The sequence below is a fragment of the Saccopteryx leptura genome, chromosome 4 (assembly GCF_036850995.1).
Source record: "Saccopteryx leptura isolate mSacLep1 chromosome 4, mSacLep1_pri_phased_curated, whole genome shotgun sequence".
NCBI classification, from domain to species: Eukaryota; Metazoa; Chordata; class Mammalia; order Chiroptera; family Emballonuridae; genus Saccopteryx; species Saccopteryx leptura.
Genome location: NC_089506.1, coordinates 158,740,011 through 158,764,591, shown reverse-complemented (window position 1 = coordinate 158,764,591; position 24,581 = coordinate 158,740,011).

The window sequence follows — 24,581 nt, the reverse complement described above, 5'->3', positions numbered from 1 at the left end:
ACCAGTGGCCAACTCTAGAGAGCATCAGTTCAGGACCTAACAACCCTTCCTAGAGTGCTATCCAAAGGAAGGGCTCCTCACACCTTGTCCAGCTGAGGTGAATTTTTCTCTCTGTGATTAGCACTGGCACAGCAGTTTATGTGCATTGGATAGGGTGTAGCTTCAGAGTCAGCTGGCCCAGTGTGCTGGATATCCTGCCCTGCTGGGCTAGATTTCACCTGGAGAAGGAAGACAGGCTTGGAGCATGAACATTTAAAGTTTGGGTCCCTGTGTGCCTATTGTTAGATCTGGTCGAGGGGCTTAGCTATTTTGTGTGTGTGGAGGCACAGTCAGCCCCAGGAGAGGACTCTCTGTGTCTGATTCCATGAAACCAGGGTCTCACCAGCTGTAAGAACTTCTGCAGAGGGGACTGTCAGCCCTACTTCAATCTGAACCAACTGCTCATCTTCTTGGGGAGAACTATAATTTTAATATTCAGAAGTGGCTGAGGGATTAAGGTGTGGAGTAGGAGCCACATTCTCCATACTGAGGTACTAACCAAGATACCCTTGAAATACAGAGTTTCACTACCATTCTGTTCCCAACCTCAGTTGCCCTAGCCCAACAAGCTTGCAACCTGAAGAGAGGTTGGATGTGTGAGGTCAGTCTAGGCCCACACTACAGCCTTTCTACAGAAGACTCTGTGGGAAGACCAGGCTGCTGCAAAAGGAGGTGGAGCAGCTGAAAAACAGAGGCATATCTTACAGAGCTTGGGTCTTTTATGGAGCTGCTCTCAGCTCTAAGCAGGAGAAAGCTGATCCTTATACACAAGTTGGCCCCTCCCACATAACTCAGACACAGAAAACACAGACCGAAACAGAGAAAAAAACAAGAGCTGTAAACAAGTAGCCAATAGTGGGATATAAACAACAGCTGATGCCAACCCAAGAAGATCTAGAATCAACACAATTGGTAGTGAGTGGCAGAGAGCACCAACTCTAAACTCAGCTAGCTACACAAGCAGCACCCCCAAAGGAGAAGTCCAGCAGGCACTAGACACTGTGGAGAATAAATACACCCAGTAAGGTAGACATTACATAGTGTGTAATACACATAATCAAGGTTGATCCTTAAAACTAGCCAGCCTAAAGGAATAACCATACTCAGGAAAGGAACAACTATAGTCAATTGTCACAGAAAACAGGAGGGGAAATAGTACCCTTAAGAAGCATTTTTAGAACCAGAAAAACAGGTAGCATAAAGGTCAGTACTACCAAGGCCATTTTCCTCATAAAGACTCCACAGAAAGTTCAAAGTCAGAAAATGCTACCTAATACACAGACAATGTGGGCAGACAAAAAAATTTGACCCAAAGGAATCAACAAGAAAAATCCCCAGGAAAAAAACTAAATGAAATGGAAGTAACCAAACTATCAGATGCAGAGTTTAAAGTAATGATTTATAGGATGCTTAATGATCTTGGAGCAACAATAGATGGACATAATGAAAACCTAAATAAAGAGATAGCAAGCATCAAGAAGGAGATTGAAATAATAAAAAAGAACCAGCCAGAAATGACAAATACAATATTAGAAATGAAGACTGAACTAGAAGGAACCAACAGCAGGAGGATGAAACAGAGAATCAAATTAGTGATTTAGAAGACAAGATAAACATAAGGACCAAAGTAGAGCAAGAAAACAAAAAGAGGCACAAAAAGACTGAGGAAACGCTCTAAGAGACCTCTGTGACAACATGAAGAGAAACAACATCAGTATCATAGGGATTCCTGAAGTAAAAGAGAACAAACAAGGGATAGAGAACCTGATTGAAGAAATCATAGCTGAAAATTACCTTAAATTGATGAAGAAAAAAGTCACACAAGTTCAAGAAGCACAGAGAATCCCATTAAAGAAGAACCCAAGGAGGCTTACACCAAGACACATCATAATTAAAATGTCAAAATTAAGAGACAAATAAAAAATACTAAAAACTGCAAGAGAAAAAGCAGTTAATTACCTACAGAGGAGCCACCATAGAAATGACACCTGACATTTCAACAGAAACACTTGAGGCCAGAAAAGATTGTCAAGAAATATTCAAAGTGATGCAAAACAAGAACCTACAAATAAGACTACTTTATTCAGCAAGGCTATTGTCTAAAATTGAAGGAGAAATAAAAAGTTTCCCAGACAAAAGAAAAAAAACTCAAGAAATTTATTACAACCAAACAAGTACTGTGAGAAATTATAAGAGGCCTGCTATAAAAAGAAAACAGGAAAAAAATTTAAGAAAAAGAAGAATGTAGATTTTAAGAGTAAATTGACAATAAATAACTACATATCAGTAATAACCTTAAATGTAAGTGAATTAAATGCTCCAATCAAAAGACATTGGGTAGCTGCATGGATTGAAAAATAGGACTCATATATATTCTGTCTATAAGAGACCCACGTCAGAAAAAAGATACACATAGACTGAAATTAAAGGAATGGAACAAAGCATTTCATGCAAATGAAAATTAAAAAAAGCTGGGGTAGCAATACTAATATCTGACAAAATAGACTTTACAACAATAGCTATAGTAAGGGATAAAGAAGTTCACTACATAATGATAAAAGGAGCAATCCAACAGGAGGATATAATCATTGTAAATATTTATGCACCTAATATAGGAACACCTAAATATATAAAACAGATTTTCATGCACATAATAGGTGAGACAGCAGCAATACTATAATGGTAGGGGATTTTAATGCCCCACTAACATCAATGGATAGATCCTCCAGGCAAAAAATTAACAAAGAAACAGCAGCCTTAAATGACACACTAGATTAAGTGGAATTAATTGATATACTCAGAAACTTTCAGACCAAAGCAGCAGAATATACATTCTTTCAACTGCTCATGATACATTTTTTATGATAGACCACATATTAGGACACAAAATGAGTCTCAATAGATCTGAAAAGATTGAAATCATATAAAGTATCTTTTCTGATCACAATGTTATGAAACCAGAAATCAACTACAATAGAAAAGCTGGAAAACATTCAAACACTTGAAGGCTAAATAGCATGTTACTAAATAATGAATGGGTTAACAACAAGATCAAGGAAGAAATAAAAAATTTTCTTGAAACAAATGAAAATCAGCATATAACAACTCAAAATTTATGGGACACAGCAAAGCAGTCCTGAGGAGAATGTTCATAGCATTATAGGCATTTCCTTTTTTTTTTTTTTTTGTATTTTTCTGAAGTTGTAAATGGGGAGGCAGTCAGACAGACTCCTGCATGCGCCTGACCAGGATCCACCCAGTATGTCCACCAGGGGGCGATGCTCTGCCCATCTGGGGTGTTGCTCTGTTGCAACCAGAGCCATTCCAGCACCTGAGGCAGAGGCCATAGAACCAGTATCAGCACCCGGGCCAACTTTGCTCCAATGGAGCCTTGGCTGTGGGAGGGGAAGAGAGAGACAGAGAGGAAGAGGGGGGGGGAGGGATGGAGAAGCAGATGTGCACTTCTCCTGTGTGCCCTGGTAGGGAATCGAACCCAGGACTCCTGCACACCAGGCCGATGCTCTACCACTGAGTCAACCAGCCAGGGCCCTACAGGCATATCTTAAGAAGCAAGAAAAAGCTCAAGTAAACAACTTAACCCTGAATCTAAAAGAACTAGAAAAAGAACAACAAATAAAGTCCAGAGGAAGTAGAAGGAAAAAAATAATAAAGATCAGAGTGGAAATAAATGACATAGAAGCTAAAAAGCAATACAAAAGATCAATGAAACCAGGAGCTGGTTCTTTGAAAAGGTAAACAAGATCAATAAACCTTTAACCAGACTCATTAAGAAAAAAAGAGAGAGGACTCAAAGAAATAAACTTAGAAAAGGAAGTAGAGAAGTAACAACTGACACCACAGAAATACAAAGGATAGTAAGAAAATATAGGAAGATCTATATGCCAAAATATTGGACAAAATTGGACAACCTAGGTGAAATGGATAAATTCTTAGAAACATACAGTCTTTCAAAACTCAATTTGGAAGAGTGAAAAAACCTAAAGACTGATTAAAACAAATGAAATTGAAACAATTATCAAAAAAACTCTCAGCAAACCAAAGTCCTGGACCAGATGGCTTCAAAAGCAACTTTTACCAAATATTCAAAGAAGAATTAACACCTATCCTTTTCAAGCTATTTTAAAAAATTCAAAAGGAGGGAGGACTTCCAGGCTCCTTTTATTAGGCAAGCATGATCCTCATTTCAAAACAAGATAAAGACACTACAAGGGAAGAAAACTGTAGGCCAAATATACCTGATGAACTTAGATGCTAAAATTCTCAACTAAATCGGATCCAGCAATACATTAAAAAACTTATACATCATGGTCAAGTGGGATTTATTCTGGAAAGGCAAGGCTGTTACAATATTATTAAGTCGATAAATGTGATTCATCACATAAAATAAAGAAAGGATAAAAATCAAATGATAATATCAATATATGCAGAAAAAGCATTTGATAAAATCCAGCACACATTTGTAATCAAAACTCTCAACAAAGTGGGAATACAGGGAAAATACCTGAACATGATAAAGGCCATTTATGAGAAACCGAGAGCCAACATCATACTCAAGGGGCAAAAATTAAAAGTAATCCCCTTATGATCAGGAACAAGTCAGGGTCCCCCTTTTACTACTCTTATTCAACATAGTTCTGAAAGTCCTAGCCACAGCAATAAGACAAGAAGTAAAAATAAAAGACATCCAAATTGGAAAATAAGAAGTAAAACTATCGTTATTTGCTGATGACATGATACTGTACGTAAAAACCCCTAAAGTCTCAATGAAAAAACTACTATACCTGGAAAATGAATTTGGCAAGGTGGCAGGATATAATATTAATATTAACAGTAAACTGTCTGAAAGAGAAATTAAAGAAATAATTCCTTTCACTATTGAAGAAAAAAAAAACCCAGAAAATACTTAGGAGTAAATTGAATCAAGAAGATAAAGACTTATTCCCAGAAAATTACAAAACATTGAAATAAGAAATCAAGGAAGATACAAAAAAGTGAAAGTATATACTGTATTTATGGATAGGAAGAATAAACATAATTAAAATGTCTATATTACCAAAAGCAATCTATAAATTCAATGCAATTCCTATGAAAATACCAATGGTATACTTCAAAGATATAGAACAAATATTCAAAAAATTTATATGGAAACAAAAAAGAACAGGAATAGCCTCAGTAATCCTGAAAATGAAAAATACAGTAGGAGGTATCACACTTCCTGATGTCAAGTTATATTACAAGGCTATAGTAATCAAAACAGCTTGGTACTGGCACAACAACAGGCATACAGATCAATGAACAGAATAGAGAAACCAGAAATAAACCCACATCTGTATAGTCAATTGATATTTGACAAAGGAGGTAAGAATCTACATTGGAGTAAATACAGTCTCTTTAATAAATGGTGTTGGGAATATTGGACAAGTCCATGCAAAAAATAAATAAATAAACCTAGACCACCAACTTACACCTTTCACAAAAATAAACTCAAAATGCATAAAAGACTTAATTGTAAGTCGTGAAACCATAAACATCTTGGAAGAAAACATAGGCAGTGAACTCTCCGATACCTCTCGTAGCAATATTTTTGCTGATTTATCTCCACGTGCCAGTGAAATAAAGGACAGGATGAACACATGGGACTATATCAAACTAAAACACTTTTGCACAGCAAAAGACACCATGAACAAAATAAAAAGACAACCCACACATGGGAGAATATATTCGCCAATACGTCTGTCATTTTTATTTTTTATTAGGAAAAATGCCTTCTCCTCATAGATATTTTTTAAAATTTTTATTAATTTTAATTTATTGTGTTTACATAGATTTAGTGTTCTAATGACTATAACACCCTCACCCCTTGATAAGGAGTTAATAAACAAAATTTATAAAGAACTTCTAAAACTCAACACCAGGAAGGTATACAATCCAATTAAAAAATGGGCAAAAGAACTGAATAGACACTTCTCCAAAGAGGACATACAGATGGCCAATATATATATTGGCCAATATATAAAAACGTTTAAGGTCACTAATCATCAGAGAAATGCAAACTAAAACCACAGTGAGATCTACCTCACATCTGTCAGAATGGTGTTCATTAGTAAAACAACACACAAGTGCTGGCGAGGGTATAGAGAAAAAGTAACCTTCCTGTACTGCTGGTGGGAACACAGACTTGTGCAGCCACTGTGGAGAACTGTTATAGAGTTTCCTCAAAAAATTTAAAATGGAATTGCCTTTTGACTTATCTATTCCACTTTTAGGAATATATCCTAAGAATATCAGATCACTGATTCAAAAGAAGATATGCACTCCTATGTTTACTGCAGCATTTTTTTACAATAGCCAAGATTGGAAAACAGCCCAAGCGTCCATCAGTGGACGAGTAGATTAAAAAGCAGTGGTGCATATATACAATGAAATACTATGCAACCATGAAAAAGAAGTAAATCTTAACTTTTGTGATAGCATGGTTGGACCTGGAGATTATTATGCTAAGTGAAATAAGCCAGACAGAGAAAAACAAATATCATATGATTTTACTTATATGTGGAATCTAATGAACAAAGTGAACTGAGAAACGGAATGGAGGTAGGGGTGGGGTCACAGGGACCAGAGGGACAGCTGTCAGGGGGAAGGGTGATGAGCGGATGGGATCAGAGAAGGTGAAGGGATTAGTGATATTATATATATATAACACAGAGATATAGATAATAGTACTGCAAGTCCCAGAGGGAAGGGGGGGGAGGGGTTTGGGGGAAGGGGACAAAAGGGGTATAAATAGAGACAAGGGGGTGGGGGTGAGGGTGTTATAGTCATTGGGACACTTGAATCCATGTAAACACAATAATTTAAAATTAATAAAAATTAAAAAAATATATCTATGAGGAGAAGGCATTTTTCCTAAAAAAAAAAAAAAATGACAGACATAAACTATGACAAGTATTAGAATAGTAACTTTTACAAATTTGGGATTAATAAAAAGAATGTCTTTTCTCCTCCACCTCCCCCTTTGTTTTAGGTGAGAGGTAGGGAGATTTATAGACAGACTCCTGCATGTTTCCTGAACAGGATCCACCAGGCAACCCTGTTCTGGGCCTGATGATCTGACCAATTGAGCCATTGGCTGCAAGAGGGGAGGAGGGAGGGGAAGAGAAGCAGATGTTCACTTCTTATGTATTCCCCTGAGCAGGGATCAAATCTGGGGCATCCACATGCTAGGCCGATGCTCTATTCACTGCCCAAACCGGCCAGGGCCTTCTCTCCCTTCTTGTGCCTTTTTTTCTTACCCCCTTTTTTTTGGTTTATTTTTCCTTGTCTTTTATGTGTTTTGTCAATCATTTCTACTTTTTCCTCCTTTTTTATTCCAACTTGATCTTTTCTGTTACATTTACACAGGGAATGTCCTTTCTAACACTAGTGTCAGGGAATATGACATATTGTGGTGACATATTTACTGCTGGTTGTTATATTGGAGACATAAACCTCTGCCACATTTCAACATGCTAATCCAGAGCTTTACCAAAGTCAATTCATGAACATCCCTTGACCAGATCATAACAGGTTTAATCATGAACTCCCTTTGAAACTTATATTGTCTAAAGAGAATTTTCCAAGGATTTTTCCATGAACTGAGATTTGAGATTTGAGTGTTGCTTCAAGCTGCATCCTCACCTCTCCAGTAGCTTCACTCTCCTGCCTCTCCTATTGCTTTACAAGGCCTTAATTTTTTTATTACTGATAGATGTTATATATTTCCCAGACATTACAAATCTCTTTTTTTTTTCAAAGTATATCTTCCACTTTAGAAGGTAAGCCTCAAGGGAAGAATTTTTTGTTTTGTTCTGTTTATTCTTTTAATAAATATTTATTAAGTGAGTAAATAAAAGAATGAGTTCTAAAATATAATGATGTTTCTGAACTGCTCATTAGAAATTATATATAGCTTGTTCTCATTTCATTTGTTACCTTTGTAGGAGAACTGGGACATTCGGCAATAAGTTGCTGTGCTGATTGCAATTACTTGTGAGTATACTATTATCCTTTCTTTGGTTGAAATGAAATTTACTGTTTTTTGTATCTGCTTTGCAGGGCTAGTTCAAAAGAAAAAAGAAATTCAAAGGTAACTTGTCTGTATGATGTTAACTCTGGGGAAGAATAAGTTGTTGTGATTATGGATGGCTTTCATGAACCCTCCAGGGTGCCATACATACTGACTCTTTCTTAGGCCATATTTTGCCCATAAAGAAACCCTAGCCCATGCCCATCAACATGGACACTCCTTCATACCCTATGTGCACTTATTGTTGAATAATTTATTTGATAGTTACTCATGTACTTCTTTGTGACATTAGTTTTGTTATAGTTGTATAATTTTATTTAACTTTTAATATGATTTTCTTCAATTACATTTTAAGTTCCTTGAAGAAAGTCACAATTTTTATTCTTTCTTATCATAGTACATATAATAGGCACTTAATATATGTCTGTTTATCTCATATGGTACATCATAATAGGTAATATTTATTACTCAAATCATTGATTCAATCTCAATTATGAATTTGCCTTCAAATGTAGATTGAAGTATATATCAGTTTTACCCAGATACTATTGCTTTCAATACATTTAAGTTGTAAAAGAGAATTCATTAGAATTTTATAGAATTATACCTTTATTACAACTGAAAGATTTTGTTGTTGTTAATTTCAGAGCTCTATAACTAATGCTCTTCAAATTACAAAAACTTCTTGGTAAATAATGTGTTATCACTACCTGTAAAAGAACCTCAGAAATATAAACTACAATATGAGACAATGTAATAAATATGATATACCAGAATTATATGATAAAACAGCAGTCTTTTCCTTATATGAATATAACAAATATTTCTATAAGTAAATATGTATTATATAAAGTCCATTCAATTATCTCAAATATTTTAACCAACTAACATACATATATACATAGATTAAAGAAATTATATTGTGCATATATATGTATATACACAGAAGTAGATTATATATATGCATTATATATATATATACATATACTTTTGTATTATATATGTAATATATACATTATAAATTTTGGGATCCTAGGTCTTGATTTACTATCAGAATAAACCAGAATTTGAGAAACAATTCAAGATTTTACATTGTCTAAAGAAATTTAGCCAGTGTAATGATTTTCTAAGAATGTTTAAACTTTTGTCAGAAAAGAATCATTGTCATTATAGTGATGATTCATAATAAACTTTATATACTTGCATCATCTATATCTAGTTTTTAATCTTGGGAAAAAATTAATTAGTTCAACAATATAACAAACTAATAAAAGCATAATAAAAATATCAAGATTTTAATATCTTAGAAACCAGGGCTTATCATATAGGTTCTGTGAATGTCTTGGTTTCAAAATGGCATTAGAAAATTAGAATTTTGCATCAAAGGAAAACAAATTCCATAACTAATCTTAATGCATATCATAGAATCAGAGCTACTTTGCTGGGCATTCTTCTTCTAAGGGTGTCATAACAACTTAAATTGTTTGGTATATGCAACTTGATCATATTATTATCTACTACTGTGATCACAAGAGGAAAATGACAATAATGTGAGTCATAAAGGGAAATTTTATTTATATAACTACAAATAAATAACTACACAATTTTTTATATATAACCAAAACCAAAAAAAAATAGTACAGTATATTGTAGATATCAAAGATATTAGATGTAATATATTATTTATATTTTTCTTATCTTACTTCCAATCATGCCACTATTATAATAGTAATCAAAAGTGATGATTTAAATGTTTTGGTGTAAACTGGAGAAGAAAGAATTATGTGATTTTATAAGATTCCACATGCAAGAGGAATAATAAGAGGAGTCATAATACAATTATAGTTTATTAAAATACAAATCTGGGAAAGGCATTAGAATTGGATTCGTTCAACATCTGCATTTTTCAAATGAGAAAAGTTAAGGTCTTAGGAGGATAAATCATTTTACTAAAGTCACAGAGCTAATGATAATCTCCTGTCTCTCACTCTAGTGCTCATTTCATTGTACCTCTCTCTCTGAAGGTAATAAGAGAAGAGGTTGTATACATTGAAATTTCCGCTTATAGAATAACCCCTCAGCTTCTGAATTAGATTTGTAGTTGAGGCTCCTTAGTTGTTTAAAAGTTTGGTGTCTTGTAAGGAGCTGGTGACATAGTAAGTATCTTAACATACTCTTAGTTGTGTATAAAGAATAATTTATTTTGGTATTTAAAAGTATGAAAGCTATTTTAAAAAGCATATTCATTGAATTAGGAAAACTAAAATGTGAAGTGGTTTACATCTTTATAATAATGCTTTCTGGAGATTATAATTGCTTGAATTAAAGTGCTATGTGACCATTATTATTATGCAATGTTTTCTCATACACATACATATCCCTTTGTTGACTTTGTTTTTTAGTTATACAGATTGCGGATGGAATGATTCATGCTTATTTTTATTCATATAAATCCACAAGTATAGAAAGTATATCTAGAAACTACAATTGTTCTCTTAATGCATTGAACATATATTTCTTTAAGAAATATAGAAATCATTTCTAGAACAACATATTTGCTATTTATTACAATAGATAAATACATCCTTCCTACTTTCCTTCTTTCACTTCCTTTTTCCCTTATTTCCCACCTTAAAAAGGTGGTGCTTTATGGGATGGATATATTAATTTAGCTTTATAAAAATTTTCAGTGAAATAATTTTACAGAATTTATTTTGAGTAGGCTTGAAATATAATGCCTCTTTTCCCCACATCTCAAAATATAAATGACCCCTTTGCCTTTTTATATTAAAAGTTAATAGCACTGAAAATAATACCATCACAGTTTATTAAAATAGAAAACTTGAATAAATATTAGAATTCACATAGTTCAATGTCCCCATTTTCTTTCTTTTTTTTTAATATTTTAATTTTACTTTTTTTTTTTACTTATTCATTTTAGAGAGGAGAGGAAGAGAGAGAGAGAGAGAGAGGAGAGACAGAGAGAGAGAAGGGGGGAGGAGCTGGAAGCATCAACTCCCATATGTGCCTTGACCAGGCAAGCCCAGGGTTTCGAACCGGCGACCTCAGCATTTCCAGGTCGACGCTTTATCCACTGCACCACCACAGGTCAGGCTCCCATTTTCAAAATAAGGAAGTTGAGGTACAAAAGAACAAATGATTTGCCTATACAGTAATAAATACAAAAATTAAATTATATTTTGAATATGAATTATCAAAAGCAAAATGATAGAGAAAACATCATTACTAATAATGGAATGGTCCATCCAGAATTAAAACAGCTCATTGGGATAGAGCATTGTTCTGATAAGTCAACATTGTGGGTTTGATACCTATCCTCACCCCTGTAAGGGAACATAAAGTAATCAACAAATGAATGTGTAAAACAGTGGAAAAACAAATCAATGTTTCTCTCTCTCTCTCTCTCTCTCTCTCTCTCTTCTTCTTCTTCTGTCTAAAGTAAATAAACGTTTAAAAAATTGAATTAAGTCTATTTTAATACTTCAGCAAAAATTTATTTAATTTAGTAAATGAATGGGACTACCTTAAATTAAAAAGCTTCTGCACAGCAAAAGGAACCATCAATGAAACAAAAAGCCAACCAAGAAAAAAGGAGAAAAAATTTTGCAATGATACCTTTCATAAGGGTCTAATATCTAAAATTAGAACTCATATAACTCAAAAACAACAAATAATCCAATTAAAAAATAGACAGAGGACCTAAACAGACACTTGTCCCAAAAAGACATATAAACAGCCAACAGATATATGAAAAGAGGTTTAACTTCAATACCTATAAGGGAAATGCAAATTAAAACCACAGTGAATACCCTTTCACACTGGTTAGAATGACAATTACCAATAAAACAAGAAATAGGTGTTGGAGGAAATGTGAAGAAAAGGAAACTTTTCTTGTACACTTCTGATGGGAATGAAAATTGGTGCAATTTCTATGGAAACCAGTATGGAGTTTTCTCAAAAAAAAATTAAGAATTGAGCCACCATATGACCCAGAATTTAATCTTCTGGTTATATACCCACCAAAATGTAAAACATTTATCCATAAAGATATATGTATCCCATTGTTCATTGCAGCATTATTCACAATAGCCAAGGTATAGAAACAACTTAAGTGTCCTTTGACAGATGATTGAATAAAGATGATGATGATGATGATGATGATGATGTGTGTGTATGTGTGTGTGTAATGGAATACTACTCAGCCATAAAGAAGATGAAACATTGCCATTTGTGACAACAGGAATGAATCTTGAGTGTCTTGTTAAATGAAATGAGTCAGACAGAAAAGAAGAAACATGATTTCACTCATATGAGTCCTGTGAAACAAAACAACACAGAAACAAACAAAACAAACTCAGTCAGACACAAACAACAGTCTGGTGGTTCCAGAGGGGAAGAGGCAGGGGGAAGAATGAAGAGGGTAAAAGGAGTCAAGTATATAGTGATGGAAGACTAGATTTTGTGTGGGGAGCACACAGTGAAATAAACAGATGATGTATTACAGAATTGCATACCTGAAACATATTAACCAACATTACCCCAATAAATTTAATTTAAATAGTTAATCAATTTAACAAATTTTTTTGAGAATTATTACCCCACTATATTTGCCCACTTAGATACAGAAATTCATTCTTATTTGTTTGCTGATTTTAATCTGCTCATTAAAATGCAGATGGAATGTGTCTTTGTTATAATATAACATGAAAGATATTGCAATAAATATTTTAAAATGAGTAAGATTATGGGCGTACATATAACATATATTTATTATAATTTTTTAATTGAATTCATTAGAGTAACACTAGTTAACATAATTATACATGTTTTAGGTTCCCAGTTCTACAACACATCTCTGTACACCATTTTTTGTAGATATTTGTATTAGTAAAATTATTAGTTTTCACTCACAAAAAATTCAATTTTAAATTATCCTTAAGCATTTAAGTATTTACAATGCATTTAAATTCATAAAAGATTATATTCAATAAACTTCCTTTTTATTGCTCCCTTTTGTAAGTTGAAATTTTCATGTCTTTAGCCTGTTTACTTACCTTGACATTAGTGGCTACTTCAAGCCTTTATTCCACACTAATAGTTTGATTTTTTTTTTTTTGGTTTACCATTTCTAATGCATATGGTTTCTAACTTATGCTTTATGTAAGCTAGTGCTGTTTCATGCTCAATTGTTTTCTTAGATCGATATTTTCCTTTTCATCTCAGTCCATTGGCTTCATATCTTACCTTTTTGCTCATATTTTATTAATTTTAAGTTCATATAAAGGCATTAGTAGTGAGGACTTATGGGATATATTTTTTTCTAATGTTTTGGTTGTCTTCTAAGCCAAGTTTTTTTCTCTCTTTTGCATGTTTCTCCCCTTCCTCACTGCCTCCTTCCCTTCCTTCCTTAAACTAACAAATGACTGTACAGATGTTTTACCATTTCTCTCCATCTTTTTCATGCTTGAGGATTTCAATCCAGACTTAATAAATTTTATATGTTTGGTGAATTCTTACTGACTCTTTTTCTCTTTCACTCTTTCAATAAATAATTCTGAAGTGCTGGCAGTTTCCTAGGCAGCCTCTAGGCACAGATGATGTTGGTTATATTAGTTAATCAGAGAACATCTGTTTCATTATTTGTCATTTGAGCAAGGACCAGAATGACAGGATTGATCTGCCCATATAATGATCTTGAGAAGGAAAGTAAGGGCTTAGTGCTGGGATGAGGGGGTGACTAGAATTTTTTAGAAAAAAAAATGAGATGAAATTAGGCCACAGTGAATAAAATGGGCTCAGAAATTGGGTGCAGAATGTGTAAATAGTACTTGTGCCCCAGTGCTTGGGTTTGCTAGCACTGCAGTAACAAAATACATCAGATTGGGTGGCTTAATAAGAGAAATTTATTTCTCCAAGGTCTGGAGGCTGGAAGTCCAAGATTAAGGTGTTGGATGGTTTACTTTCACCTGAGGTCCTTCTCCTTGATTTGCTGATGGCCACTCTTCCCCATGTCCTCACTTGGCTTAGTCTCTGTGTACACCTTCTAGGAGTTTCTTCTTGTAAGGATATCTGATCCTACCCTTATGATCTTATTTAAAATTAATCATTTAAGGTCCTATTTCCCAGTACAGTCTCATTCGAAAGTGCTGGGTTTAGAGATTCAACATGAACATTATTAAGGAACACAATTCAGCCAGAACAACCAGGATTAAAGAGCAGGATTTACAAATGTGTCATGGGAGGCCATGGTAGGATTTCAGGTAGGGTGAGTGACTTTCTATATGTACGTTATTTCTTCTTCCTCCACTCTGAGTTGGAGTCTGGGGGCGAGTATTACTTCATTTCTACTTTTCTGATATGCCAGGGCCGAGTATATGGCTGGGAGAATTCAGCAGGGACTGTGCAGCCTTTGCTAGACCCTCTTTGTTGAGCTTGTGTTCATGAGTTGTCTCCAACAAGCCTGACATGTATTTTAGTTCATTGGTATGGGAATTTTGCAACTTACTTTTGAAGTCCAAAGCTCTGACGGTTTGGTCTACTTTATCAGGTGGTCTTTCCTGGAAGCCAGTACCACTCCCCTATTCAGCAGAGGGAAAAGCAAGGAGGACTTTAGTGGAGTGGTAGCTGAAGGACAAGTAACACTAGATTCTCAGTGTTCTCCGCCCTCACCTCAGCACTCTGCTTCCTTAACAAAGTTTTGCATTATCTGTGTGTTGCTTAGAATAATTGTCTAGACAGAGCTATAATGATTTTACTGCCTCCATTTTCTTTCAGTCTGAAGAGACACTATAACTAGCTCTATCTCCTGGAATATTTCCCTGCTTCGACTGAAATTCCACTGCAATGGTTTTTGTTCATAACTCTTTCTGTAAGCAAGCTCCACCTCTCAGAGTTCCATGTTCTATATTTGTAAAAGCTATTGAATGTTCTCAGGATTTTCTAACCACATTTTTCTGTCCCCTGCATATTTTGGAGGGTGGGAGAGATTAAACCAGTGTACATACATGCCAGAATTTTCTCGGGCTTTCTTTTTGGACCATTGCTTTTAAAATTTTATGACAAAATGCTCTATCTCTTTTCTTGATGGAAAAAATAATTCTGGCACATTTATTTGTTGCTATTGTTATTATAACTATTATTATTATAACTATTATTATTGTTATTATAACTATTATTATAACTATTTTTCCAGCTCCTGCTGGAAAAAAATAATTCTGGCACATGTATTTGTTGCTATTGTTATTATAACTATTATTATAATTATTACTTTGGGTATTGGTATAGGCAAAATCAACAATCTGGGTTAAATCTACCTGAAGGTTCTCGAAGAATATTGTATAGTGTACATTCTTGTAGTTGCTCACATTTGGTTTGTATTTGATTCTGTTACATAGCAGCCCCTTCCTCTCTGTAATGTTACATTGCCTTCACTTGTTACTTTTTAATTAAACAGTATTTCTGCCATTGGATTTCTTCTTTAAATCAAGAATATGAAACAGAGCAATTAGCTGCTTGAAATTTTGAAAAAAATAAACTCACAGTTCTTGGCAGACACTGATTCTGTCCTGACTCTTGTACATGCTCAATGAAGAAGAGAATGCATAAAAGACTCTGCTATGTACATAACAGGCAGTGATAACACAGGCTCTGATACACAAAAGCTAATTACCTACAGTGTGTGATTTGAAGTAAAGCCAATAAGAGATTGGGGAGTAAGCATTTTAAAGCCACTATAATAGAAGACATGAAATGAGACAAAAGAAATGAGAGGTAGAAATGTAGTGGATAGAAGGAAAGTCATATAAAAGATTATGAAACATACATTGCTATTGTGTTTTATTCTAGTTAAACTGAATGACCTTCACTAGCAATGATTCTGAATTCAGTATTTATAAAAGAACACAGACGTGACCAGTGGTTGATAGCATACAGTTAACTCCTTTTGTCTTCACAGCCCTGCCTTCCTCCTTTATTCCTTCCTTTATGGTGTAAATAATTAGATACACGGCAGTAAATTATAGGCAGGTGACAACTCCTAAGCAGGAACGCTGTGGGCTGTGCTTATCTAGCTCAAGGCAGAATACTTCCAATGTCATCCTCTTCATCAGTTACAAACCTGCTAGCTTATACATTAATAGTTCTTCAGCTGATGAAAGCATGTGCTATTAAAACACATTTGTCTAATTTTAATTGAGCTGTTTTGGCTCTCATTTGCGTGGAGTCTCTATTTTGATACAGTCATCTTTTTTTCAAGAATTTATTATCACATACTATTAAATGTGAATACTATGCTTTGTTATTCCTGTGACAAGGTTGCAATGGGCAAAATGGGTGGGTGGAGAAATGCAAAATAAGTAAGAGCATTTTGAATCTGCGTATTTTTGGATCTGAATATTTTGCTGGAGCCTAACCAGGTGTTGGCATAGTGGATAGAGCACCAGACTGAGACACAGAGGACCTAGGTTTGAAACCTCGAGGTCACCGGCTTGAGCATGGGCTCATCTGGCTTGGAGTATGGGCTCACCTGCTTGAGCATGGAGTCACTGGCTTGAGCATGGGATCACAGACATGACCCCATGGTCACTGGCTTGAGCCCAAAAGTCACTGGTTGGAAGCCCAAGTTCACCGGTTTGAGCCCAAGGTCACTGGCTTGAGAAAGGGGTCACTTGCTCTGCTGTAGCCCTCTAGTAAAGGCAATATGAGAATGCAATCAATGAACAACTAAGGAGCTTCAACAAAGAATTGATGCTTCTGATCTCTCTTCTTTTCTGTCTGTCCCTCACTCTCTCCCTCTGTCATTGTAAAAAAAAAGAATATTTTGCTGATGTCACAAGATTCTAATAAACATGTACTTGACTAATAAAAGAGAATGGAGGGATGAGAGAGAGGGTAAAGGGAATAAATGGTGATGGGAGAAGACTAGGGGTGGTAAACAGATGATGTATTATAGAATCATATACCTGAAACCTATATAATTTAACCAATGTCACCTCAAAAATTCAATTAAAAATTAAAACACCGGAATGTAATAGAAATAGAAAAAAAATGGAGGAAGAGATGAAATCTAATATATTTTCTATTGTTAAAGGTAAGAAAATAAGAGGGAAAGACTAGGAAATTAGTCCAGCAGAGAATATAGCATTGTAATTTTATAGAAAATGGATTCCGGTTGTATAGTTTTTAATTTATCATGCCTTGATCCAATTCAGTCATTTCAGTAAAATTACAAATCTTTAAGATGTATATTTAGCAGGCATATTTCATATTTTTAAGGGCTACTACTAGAGCATAGACATGTTTTTGATCTTTTCAGATTAAAATAGCAAAAATGCACCATTGGATAGGGTTTACTTTCTAAGAACAAACTGTACTCTTGCTGAATTTAAGCTGAAATATTTATTGCAGAGTATTGAATGACTTAAAGAAAAATTAGACTAGCTGTTAAAATATACTTCTGGCTAAGCATATGGAAACTACTAGCTACACCGCAGATCTGGGCAGTCAGAGGAGCTACTGCTCCTGTGACAAAGAAGTTGCTACATAGTGAGTAGAAACCTGAGGTTCACCTGTCTGCTTGAGGACGCTGCTGACTTTGCCATGATCCACACCATTGAGGAAGATGGTATTCCACACTCTGCTTCTCTTCCTACTTAATTAGTATCTGAATTGTATTTTTATTGAATGCCTTAATAGTTGTGCCTAAATCAGATTCACAACTCTAAATATAATGGAGTCTGGGAAATATATTTAGATTCCCAGTCTGTTCAGTGTAGAAGACATACTAATGAAGTTAGAATATCTGTTGAATGTGTCAATCCAGTACCTATAATTTTATATTATGTATGTTCCATAAGTGTCTCTTGACTTTTTTGGCACTCCACAGGTTTCAAAATGCCTTTTGAATCATGAATGCATTTGATCATCACCTAAGATAATAATGGCTATAGATCAGGTGTCTGTTTCTCAGTTGTTTTCATATTTAGCAATAATTTTCTGAAGTACTTCTAAGGCATCTGTATACTTTTAATTAATAGATTTATCTCACTGCATAATATTACATGATATAAATGTACCTTAAGTTATTTATAATCTCCCATTAATAAATGGACACTTATTGAGTTGTCTTTTCCCCCCACTATAAACAATGCTACAACAAATATTCTTGAGCACACACCTTTGTACTATTATTTTTTTCTTAGCCCTATAAGTGGTTATGGGCTTACCATCTCTTAATAACCACTTTCACCTTAGCAATATGCCTCTTAGATTTTAGTTGAGCCTATTTATTTCTTGTAGCTAATAGTGCTATGCGACTAAGTAATATAAGCATAATTTCTAAAAAATATCTTAAAATGGAGGCAATGAGCCCTGTAATGCTTTTTCTTTTGGATACTGATTAAAGTGCAAATGTGATGGCTGGAACTCAAGTACTCATCTTGATTGATGAAATGTAAGCTGTGGGCTAAGGAAGGCAGTTGCAGACAGAACTCTGATGACCATAGAGTGTCATCAGATTGATTGATTTTTGCTTTGCAAGGCAAAAAAAGCTTTGACTATGGGAAGGACAAAAAATGGGAAGGAAAAGAGGTATAAAGAAAACAAATACATCTGCTTCTATACTCTTTTCCTTCAACACTTAGAAATCCTAATACTGGAAAAAAGAAGAAAGTGTAAATTACATTTATATATATCACTTCATTCATGACATCATTTTTTTTCAATTTTCTCATAAGCAGATAAATCTTACTCGCAATAGGTATTCTATGGAATTAAATTTTTAATTAAGAAAAAAATATTATGAAATGCAGATTCAAATTAAGAATGCTGCATTTAAAAAATTTAACTATAATCTTTTTTTTTTCTTTTTTTTTTTTTTTTTTTTTTTTTTTTTTTTTTTTCATTTTTCTGAAGCTGGAAACAGGGAGAGACAGTCCGACAGACTCCCGCATGCGCCCGACCGGGATCCACCCGGCACGCCCACCATGGGGCGGCGCTCTGCCCACCAGGGGGCGATGCTCTGCCCATCCTGGGCGTCGCCATATTGCGACCAGAGCCACTCTAGCGCCTGGGGCAGAGGCCGAGGAGCCATCCCCAGCGCCCGGGCCATCTTTGCTCCAATGGAGCCTTGGCTGCGGGAGGGGAAGAGAGAGACAGAGAGGAAAGCGCGGTGGAGGGGTGGAGAAGCAAATGGGCGCTTCTCCTGTGTGCCCTGGCCGGGAATCGAACCCGGGTCCTCCGCACGCTAGGCCGACGCTCTACCGCTGAGCCAACCGGCCAGGGCTTAACTATAATCTTTAATAAAAAAAAAGTTCTTTACTAACATAACTACTGTACATTATTAAAAAGAATTTTAATGGTGTTTAATAGCAGTAGATAAGAACATGGCTGCTTGCATATCACCCTCTCTACCCTCAATTAAAATAACATTTTCAGTATAGAAAGTTTTATAGACTTTAAATAACCATTTAAACTTGATATATAAATCACAATTTTGTTTTAGACCTTAGAATTGTAGACCTGAATTAACATATATACTGAGTTTATAGAACCTAAGGTTTCAGGGAGATTTTTAGTTTCTGACATTTTCATAATAATGGTTTATAAAAAGGTTTTGTCAAAATCTGTTACTTCTAGAATAAAGATTCTCTTAATGTTGCCAGAAAACCAAACAAGCAAAATAGCCTTAAAGTCTTTATAAAGCTTTTGTCCACTGACAAAATAATAAAACCTGTAGTTCCTGAAATGATTCAGAAGTATTTGGTTCTAACTTTTAATGCGTATCCTAATATAAAGTTTTACAGTAACAGAAAGGGAAAAATATACAGAAATAAAACAAAGTACCATAATTGTAGATTCTTGTTGATCATCTCTGTCATTAATATTGAAAATAGCATTTAGGAAAATAGAGCTTAAATTTACTCTACAGTTACAGTATCATATTAAATTGTGTTTTTGAGCTGTTAGACCATCATTGTACCTGGTATTAAAATAGATTCTTTGGCATTTTGTGTCATATTATTATTGAAATATAAAATTGACATGGTGACAAAAATTAGATACTCAGTGTAAAGTGGGTTTCTAGATGGATTAGGATAAAAATTGTAACAAATCTTTTAAGTTTAGTATATTGTCTGAAGCCAAACCTAATGTAATAATTACAATAATAGTTAACTAGCCCATTTTTTTCCATTAAAAGGTAATAGTCTCACATTGGAATGTAAGGGGTTGTGATGCATATTCTTTTTAGCTAAGTTTAAATATGAACAGTTCTGAAAGGCAGAAGCTTGGGCTAAACCTAAGTGAGGCTAGTGTCCTCCAAAAGGAAAGTTTATTTTAAAAGTGCCTGGGTGCAAGCAGGCTGAGACCAGGAAAGGGTGGCAGCCCCACGCTGTGGGAGGGAGCTTTAGATATAGGAGTTGCTGCAGGCATTTTCTGGCACAGGATTGGATGCACCTGGACATACTCAGATGAGCATATCTGGGTTTGTGGCCTTGGTCACTGACTTGTCGATGAGCAGGAAGACAGGGATTCAGCTGCAGAAACACAAGTTCTTTTTGATGTAGCACAGGCCTAATCAGCATGGTCTCATCTGGTGTCCTTGGAAAATTTTGAAGACAGCCATGGTCAGGGATCTCCCAGGAACAGCTATGTCTTGGTGTCTCTGGACCTATGGCTAGGTTTTCACAAACAACTATTGTGATTTAAACTCCCCAAATGGTCAGGTCCCTCCCCAATGTAAACTTTCCCTGACATTCCTGCAAAGGCAAACTTTTTGCTACATTTCAAAGTAAAGGCCAGGAAGCCATTGTAAGGTCGGTGGATAATGGGGGATAGTCATGTGGGGAACTCAGGCCCTCCTGGAAACTTTGGCTAGGACTGCTCACAACCAAGCACAAAAGAAACTTCCCAGGAACCCTTTGGAAAAGAGTGATTCTTCCGTCAGCCAATGAGATTTCACCACATCATATTAGCTCGACCACCCTAGGGACCCTTTAAATATCTCTCACACGAGTCACTCTTTGCGACTGGCCTAGCCTCTGTCCCAGGGACTAGGGAACCTTGTCAGGCAGGAAGCTCTCTGTACTCAATAAAGCCTTTTATTATTCCACACTTCATGGCTTCGGCCCCTTCCTTCCTTCTCGGTGGGGAAAAATACCTTACAGTCATTAAGAGAAAGAATGGCAAGCAAATTAACTACATTCTCACAGTGGATAAAAATGTATTGTTTTGAGCTCTAGTGGAAAGTTGAATGAGGGGAATTTGAGTTTTAAAGGGGCTCTAGATTTAAAGGAGCCCTGAACCTAAACTCAATGAGTTCCAGGTATACTTGTTTCCTGAGAGCAGGTATTCCAGTCAAAAGAAGATTAGCTACAGATAAAATATAAGTATAAAAAGTAATTAAGACCCTACATCAGACTTACCACAACATTCTGCTTTGCAGAGAATAACTTGTATAACTGAGACTTTTAAATATAGAAGCTAGCAGGCTGACTGCCTTAATACTTCATTTTCTTTGAGTATATAGATGTGATTACTGCTTTATTATATACTAATTACATAATCCATTTATTAATTCATAATAGCTACCATGTATAGGAATTTCTATTATCTTCTAGGCATTGTATTTGTGAGGTCAATTGGCAATGGGGAAGGTCACGTGAGGAACCAGGCCCCAGAACTTTGGCTGGAACTGCCCACACCCATGCCCGCCAAAAGAAACTTCCCAGGAGCCCTTTGAAAAAGAATGACTTTCTGTCAGCCAATGAAATTTTGCCACGTCATATCAACCCGACCACCCTACCAACACCAACACTATAAATTACCCCCAAACAAGGGAGGCGGCGTGACTTCTCTGGCCCCCTGTTTTGCAGACCAGAGAACCTCGTCCAGATGCGCTCTACTAAATAAAGTTTTTGCTGTTCCACACTTGGTGGCTATGCCATTCTTTATTCCTCGGCAGGGAAAATACCTTGCAGTATTAGTCCTATATATATTAAAATAATCAATCCTCACAATAAAAATGTAAAATAAATTTTAGTATTATCTTGCAAATGATGAAATTGAGATTCAGAATAAAATGACATTCAGGTTCATTGGTTAGTAAACACCAGAAAAGAATAAAAAACACATAAAAATTTATTGAACACCCTTTTACCTATTAGAATAATTTTCACTGAAAACATGAATATAGTTAAACATAAAACTTAAGGTTATTTATCTATAGCAAAATTCCCCTTCTTCTCTATTATATTACTATATATATATTCTGCTTGTATAATACATAATACAATATCTGCCTAAGGTTTTATAAAGGGGGCTACTTGGTAAGTTACACAGTTTTGATTATTGCTCAGTAAATATTTGCACCTCCTCACTGCCCCCATTTCACTGACATTGAGTTTCACCAGGAATTGACATTGCTCATGGGTTGTTTGTAATTTGATGGAAGCAAAGCTTGAAATGTGCTCTGCAGTTGCACCCAGTCACTTGCAGAAGGCATGAGTAGAGCAACCATATCTATAAGGAGGTTAGTCAGAACAGGCTATTTTCATGAAAATAGTAAGTCTCAGGTACCTAATGGTCTAAGAAATATAAGAGACACAATCTGGAGGTGAAGGAGGGTATTGGGGGATCAATGGTAATGGATGAAGACTTGACTGACGGGTTAAACACACAGTATGACTCACAAAAGATGAGTTATGGTATTGTGCACCAGCATATTTTGTTAACCAATGTCACCCCAACAAATTCAATTTTAAAAAAGAAGATACTAAATTAAATTTATTACTTTTCCAATTAAACTATCCTTGCATATCTGTAATAATACCTATGTATATGACAAATGATTAGTTTTATATAATTTTGGATTTTACTTTTTAATATCTTTTTTTTTAATTTTTTTTTTTTTCTGAAGCTGGAAACGGGGAGAGACAGTCAGACAGACTCCCGCATGCACCCGACCGGGATCCACCCGGCACGCCCACCAGGGGCGACGCTCTGCCCACCAGGGTGCGATGCTCTGCCCCTCCGGGGCGTCGCTCTGCTGCGACCAGAGCCACTCTAGCGCCTGGGGCAGAGGCCAATGAGCCATCCCCAGAGCCCGGGCCATCTTTGCTCCAATGGAGCCTTGGCTGCGGGAGAGGAAGAGAGAGACAGAGAGGAAGGAGGGGGTGGGGGGTGGAGAAGCAAATGGGCGCTTCTCCTATGTGCCCTGGCCGGGAATCGAACCCAGGTCCCCCGCATGCCAGGCCGACGCTCTACCGCTGAGCCAACCAGCCAGGGCCTACTTTTTAATATCTTGCTGAGGATCTTTGCATCTCTGTTCATTAGAAAAGAAAAGTTTTTCTGTAATTTTATATTTTTATTTACTTATTTATTTATTGTATTTTTCTGAAGTTAGAAGCGGGGAGGCAGTCAGACAGACTCCTACATGCACCCAACTGGGATCCACCTGGAAAGCCTACTGGGGGTGATGCTCTGCTGTAAAGCCAGTAGCCACGGCCACCATCACAGCTGCCTGGCCCATGCAGGTTCGCATTGGATTCGGAGAGTCGGTAAAGAAACAATGGAGCCAAAAACTGGTAGGTCATTACCTTTAATCCTAGCTTGCACACAGTGGGCAAGTAAAATCACACACTGGGCTCCAAAACCCACTCATTCAGTGCTCACAATGCTACTGACTTATCCGAGTTTCCTAGAATAAAAGGTGTCTACCTCACCAGCCTCATTCATCTCTGTTCCTCATCTCCTTTTCTCTGCACAAACTCTGCACTAACTGGCTTCTCTTTCAGCACTCTGCCATCTTGACTGCTTCTCCTGGCCTCCTCCACATGACATTTCTCTGCTCTCCTACAGCACAGGCTTCTCCTAGAACATAATCACTCTTATCCCTAATCCTAATCTCAGGAACCAAGAGAGCAAGCCCCCAGTCTGCCCCATTTTATAGTGTAGAAATCAAAACCTTTAATCCAATATACAAACAAGGAAGTATCTGATACAAAATCACTTAGGGTGGGAAAGGCTTGGTCTTAAAATAAGCCTTAGGATATAACAACCCTGCCTGCTTACAGCCTGTCCCCCACACCCAATGCAAACTATAAGCAAGCAAACCTATATATCATATTTATAAACTTATTTGATGAACATCTGACCATCTGAGGTTCCACCAGGTCTTTGCCAGAGCCATTATAACACCTGAGATGGAGGACATGGAGCGTCCTTAGTTTCCTGGGCCAACTTTGTTCCAATGGAACCCTGGCTGCTTGAGGAAAAGAGAGAGATAGAGAAGAAGGAGAAGGGGGAAGGGTAGAGAAGCAGATGGGCACTTCACTTGTGTGCCCTGACCAGGAATCAAGCCCGGGACTTCCACGCACCAGGCCGACGCTCTATCACTGAACCAACTGGCCAGGGCCTATTTTTTTTTTTTTTTTTTTTT